Raw genomic sequence first — 5,900 nt, forward strand, 5'->3', positions numbered from 1 at the left:
TCCCAGTTCCCCCTCTGGAAACTCCCTATCCTATCCTCCTCCCCCTGCTTCTATGAGGGTGTTCCCCTACCCACCCACCAATTCCAACCTCTCCACTCTGGCATTCCTCTACACTGGGGCACTGAGTGGAGAGATGAGAGCTAAGGGCTTATGGTCCTGAACTTTTGCTTCAGTGTGAGTGGTGAGAACTCAACGTATCTCATTCAAGTGGTTTGGTTTTATTTTGTTGTGATTCTGGGTCTCAGTCCCAGAGCATTACGAGCAGGCACTAGGCCATACCCATAGCTCTTTTACTATGGCTTTTAAGATCAACTTTTCCAGTGCGTCTCCAAGTTCTAGATGATGAAAGGAATGTTTTAGCAGCTGATAAAAACACACAGAAAAGCTCCTTTTATTGGGTAAATAAATGGTTTAGCAAATGCATTAAAGCCTGTAGTTTGCAAGGCCACATAACTGGGCAATGCATAGTTATGCATTGGATGCAACCTAATTTTAAATGGGACATTTCTAAGGGGATGCTCAATAAAGGTAAGGGTACTCAAATGGAGATCAATGGGGCCTGCTGTGGAAGAGAGCTCACCCATGGCTTCCAACTGCATCAAGAGAGCATTGAGCACAATGAGCCCTGTGGGAGCATCACCTGCTCAGTAGATGCTCACTGTGCTGCTGGAGGCTTCCCTAGGATCCCACATCTGCCACAAACTAAGACAAAGAGAACTTTTAGGCAACAATAAAACTTCGGTCTTCATTTGTACAAGGAAGAATATATGCATCAGGTAATGTTCAATGAGTAAGTTGTGTTCCAGCATTGTCTTTATTAGGCTTATTATTCCTATGATGAAACATCATGACAAAAAGCAACTTGAAAAAAAAATGGTTTAATCCCAAGTCACAGTACATTAAGGAAAGCCAAAGTAGGAACTCTAATAGGGCAAGGAACCTGAGACAAGATGCCATGGAGGAATACTAGTCACTGACTTCTTCATGCCTTGCGTAGTCTACAACCTTGGGCCACCAGCACAGTAATAGTAACACCCATATGAGCTGGGTCCTTCCCCGTCAATTGCTAGTTTTAAAAATATCCTACAGCCAGATCTGATGGAAGCATTTTCTCAGTTGAGGTCTCCTCATTTCAAATGACTCTAGCTTGTGTCACATTTACATACAGCTAGCTGGTACAAGCATCATGACCAATAAGGTTTTGAACACTGAAGAGGAAGCAAGCCGAAGAAACACCATAACGGCTATAGCTAAGAAGTTGATTATTTGTACACTATGTACTAGGTGGTCCCAAGTGTTTGCCTGCTGGGGACAGGGTGTAGTAGAAGGTTGTAGGAAATGTGCAGTACTTAGACAAGGCAAGGCATGATGTGCTAGGGTGTTAGGTATTTGCTTTTTAAAAAAATAAAAATCTCTGAAAAGACTTATTATCAACATGGCTAGAGTTTTGTCATGTTTTCATTGAACATGTTGCGGTTGAGGTAATTTCTGTCTTTTATTTTGTCAATAGAGTAGAAGATAATGTTTGTTCTTTGTATTGATTTTGTTATTTGAAAACTGTACACACGTGCTCTCTGTGCTCTGCTTACTTTCTCCTCATCTTCCTTTCATGCCTGTCAAACCACTTCCCCACTTTTCCACCATCCCCATCTTTTCCCCCAGAATCATGACTTCTGGTTTTGTTTTGTGACCCATCTAGTTTAATCAGGAATGATTTCTTGGAGCCTGATAGGGCCGCCTTGGATACACAACTGAAGGCAATGATTCTTCATCTTCCCAAATCTATCTGTACTGAATAGTTTATCGGTGCGGCGTAGTCACCCTGAGTCCTTCTTCTGACCATGTTAACGGGCTCATCCCTGTGCAGACCCAGGGTAGGTATCCACAGCTACTGCATTTGTCATTGGAATGCCTGTGTCTACCCCAGAAGATATGTCATTTCTCTTCTCCTTATTTTCTGGCTCTTACAATTTTCTTTGCACACTCTTTCACATTGTTCTCTGAGTCTTGGAGAATCCTTTTACAATTATTATTATTATTATTATTATTATTATTATTACTATTATTACTTATATATGTATGTGTATTTGTATGTGGTCTATATACCTGAGGAGGTCAGAGGCATTTTCTGCAGCTCTAGATACAGGCAGTTGTCAACTGCCTATTGTGGATGCTGGTAATCAAACTCAGATCCTTTGTAAAAACAAATCATGTTCTTAATTCTTGAGCCTGAGAATTCTTTTTTTTTTCTTAGTGACAGACCATATTTGGTCACATTATTTCCCTTGATTTATATATGGCTGAATTTTTATTATGTCTTTTCTCGTGATTTTTCATTTATTTCTTTGAATATCACTGAATTCTTATTGTCCTTTATTTTTCAGAATATGGCCATTGTTATATTTACTGTCAAAATTATTTTTACTGTATTCTACAAATACAAAAATATTGCACTCTTTCTGTTTTCCTTGAAATCAAAGGAAATTTGACTTCAAGATTGTGTGAAATTGAGATTATTTTTCTCCTTTAGTGTTTGTTGGACCTAGGAAACTTATTTTATTTTTGATTTTTTTGAGGAAATTTTCTTTTATTATTTATTTATTCAAATGGCTTTTGGTCTACCCATAAATATCACATTTCCAGAGTCATTTAATCAGTATTTTCTCAAATGTTTGTTAATTCAACTATAATTTTAAATATATTAATTATCATAAAATGTTGCATCTTTTCTCATCATTTGTTACTGTGACAATTTGCACATATGAAAGTGCAAATGAAATATAAATCATGTACAAAGAGTCCTGAATTATCTTTATAAAATGTTGCCTCTTTTTTCAAAATCAGGCATACCTTGAGTGAATTTTTGTTGGTGGTACAAAGAAGAAGTTCAGTTTTCCCTAAACTACATATGGACAGTCAGTTTCTCATGGTCTACAATGGCTTGGGTACCATAAATCTAAGGTTTCATGGACACACTTACCTGCATCAGTGAGGCCACATCAATTGTACATCTTGCTCCTTTTCCAATGACTGATTCTTCCTTTGCCTGGACATGTGAGTTTTATAAAAATCTAATATTTATTAGTTTTCCTATTCATATACACAAAAGAAAGTTTTTTTTTCTGAACATAGAGACCAATTTCAGGTAAATGAGCATTTTTAGAACCTAGAGTCTTCAAGTGCACTGGCACAAACTATTTCTTCATTGAATTGTCTTCCTTTTTACTCTTAGTAATATTTGATTACCACCTACTTAAAGACAATGTACCTAATTTTATTTATTTATTACATAAGTCCATATTTTCAGTTTTGTTTTTTGTTTGTTTGTTTGTTTGAGACAGGGTCTCTCTACAGAGTCGTGGTTGTCAAGGAACTCACTATGTAGACCAGGCTGGTTTCAACTCTCAGAGATCTTCCTGCCTGTGCTTCCTGAGTGCTGGAATTAAAGGCATGTACCACCACACTCAGCCTGTAAGTTCATGTTTTAATTTGAGATTATGAGGTTTTATTGTTTATAATTATTTAAAATACATATTATCTTAAAACCATAAATTTCACTTTTTTATGTTTAAAATCATTATTATTTCTTTGACAATTTTATACATATTTATAAGAAATTTTGATTACTTTCTCCCTACACTCTCTCTTATCTCCTTCCCACTCATTTCAGCCCCTCTCATTCCTACTCATCCATTTCCCAGATTCATGACTCTTGGTTTTGCTGTGTTAAACTATCTGTGTGACCACTGGATTGGAACCACTGGAGTCAGGTATGGTTACCAGTGGGTATGCAACTGAAAGCAATGAATCCGTTTCCCTAAATTTATCTCTAGGATATAGTTAGTTTAGCAGTGAGGAATAAGGACCCCCCTCCCTCTTTATCCTTGCCTGGCTGTTGATGGGCCCATTTTGTACAGACTCAGTATCGTCATACAGGTTGTTGAAAGTTGATTATAATGGCTGTGTCAGTCCAAAAGATGGCATTTCACAGCCCTTCTCCCTATCTTCCACTGCTTAACAATTTTCTACTCCTTCTTCTGAGCCATGGTATAGTTTATGTGTCTTGTTTAGGGCTGAACATTCAGCTCACACTTCTAGCACAGAGCAAAGCCTTAACACTCTGTTTTCCTTGCAGTTCACTGGAAAATAGAGGATTCTCTGACTAGGGCTGATAGTGGTAGTTGCCTCTGAATGTTAATGAACACATTTATAAGGTGGATTTCTTGGTTTTTGACACAGGATCTCATATAGCTTTGGCTGGTTTGAACTCACTATGTAACTGAGAAAGATCTTGAACTTCTAATCCTCCTTTAAAAAAATTACATTGAGTCTACTTAGTGGTGTCAGTGGGTGCAAAACTGACTCTGTTTCCCTGAGCAGCCATCAATTACCAGTGTGTTTTCAGGTTGGGTGGGACTTTATGAACTCTGCCTTCACCCATGCTGGCTTGATCTTGTACTGATCTTATGCATGCAGTCACAGCTGCTGTGAGTCAATACATACAACATCCCCTCCATATCCTGAAAACACTGCTTTGTTGCAGTCATCTATCAGATTGGCTTTTAAAACCTCCCTAACTCCACTTCTGCAATGATCCCTAAGGGAGGGAGTGTGATATCTATTTTTCATCTAGGGTCAAGATAAAGAAGGCAATAAGTGTGAGAAGGAGCGAGAAGGCAAGACCGCTGCCGCTGAGGCGCATCAGATCTCCGGGCAGGCCGTGCGTGGCCTCGCTGCCGGGAGCCGGGCCCTAGTTATTTTCTCCAGAAAGAAAACAAAATTGATGCCTTGTATCCTGGAAGTTCATTTAGGAATCTGAAATTAGAGACTTCTTTAAAATTTGGACATGGCTAATCGAGGAGCAACAAAACCCAACGGGCCAAATACTGGAAATAAAATATGCCAGTTCAAACTGGTCCTTCTAGGAGAGTCTGCTGCTGGCAAATCAAGCCTGGTGCTTCGCTTTGTGAAAGGCCAATTTCATGAATTTCAAGAGAGTACCATTGGGGCTGCCTTTCTAACCCAAACTGAATGTCTTGATGACACAACAACAGTAAAATTTGAAATATGGCCAAGAATCGTATCACAGCCTAGCGCCAATGTACTACCGCGAAGCACACGCAGCCATAGTTGTGTATGATATCACAAATGAGGAATCCTTTACGAGAGCAAAAAACTGGGTTAAAGAACTTCAAAGGCAAGCAAGTCCTGATATTGTGATAGCTTTGTCAGGAAACAAAGCTGACTTAGCAAATAAAAGAACCGTTGACTTCCAGGAAGCACAGTCCTATGCAGATGGCAACAGCTTGTTATTTATGGAGACATAGGCTAAGACATCAATGAGTGTAAGTGAAATATTTATAGCAATAGCTAAAAAGCTGCCAAAGAATGAACCACAGGATCCAGGCGCAAACTCGGTCAGAGGACGAGGAGTAGACCTTACTGAGCCTGCACAGCCAGCCAGAAGCCAGTGTTGTAGTAACTGAGACCCAGTGTGAAATTCCTAAATGGCAAAAACCGTGGAGTTGGGAGCATTTAGCTGGCCCAGTGTGACTTCCAAAAAGAGACTACGGTAGAATCAAGTTTCTAATACTGAATTATTTTGAGTGTTTTGAACTTAATTTTTAATAACATGCATGTGTTCGTCCGGCAGGAGAAAGGAAAATGAGAACTGTGTATACACTTGTTCCATGGGAAAGTGCAGGGGAACACTTCGTCTCCAGTGGGTATGGACCCACTCTTAACCCACCCAGTCTCCACACTGGGATAATAGTCAGTATGAGGTATTCAAAATTACTAATGTATACATTAGAGAAACATTTTTAGAAGACCAAAAATATTTATGCTTAGCAACAAAAGCCAAGCAAACGGTAATTTGATTCTTAAAAACTCTACATTTC

General features: G+C 39.0%; 1 pseudogene; it reads left to right on the top strand.

The window, feature by feature from the left end:
* Nucleotides 1-3,434: 3,434 nt before the first annotated feature.
* Nucleotides 3,435-5,834, top strand: LOC116092424 (annotated as a pseudogene).
* The last annotated feature ends 66 nt before the right edge of the window (nucleotides 5,835-5,900 follow it).

Source organism: Mastomys coucha, unplaced genomic scaffold (genome assembly GCF_008632895.1).
Source record: "Mastomys coucha isolate ucsf_1 unplaced genomic scaffold, UCSF_Mcou_1 pScaffold15, whole genome shotgun sequence".
NCBI lineage: Eukaryota > Metazoa > Chordata > Mammalia > Rodentia > Muridae > Mastomys > Mastomys coucha.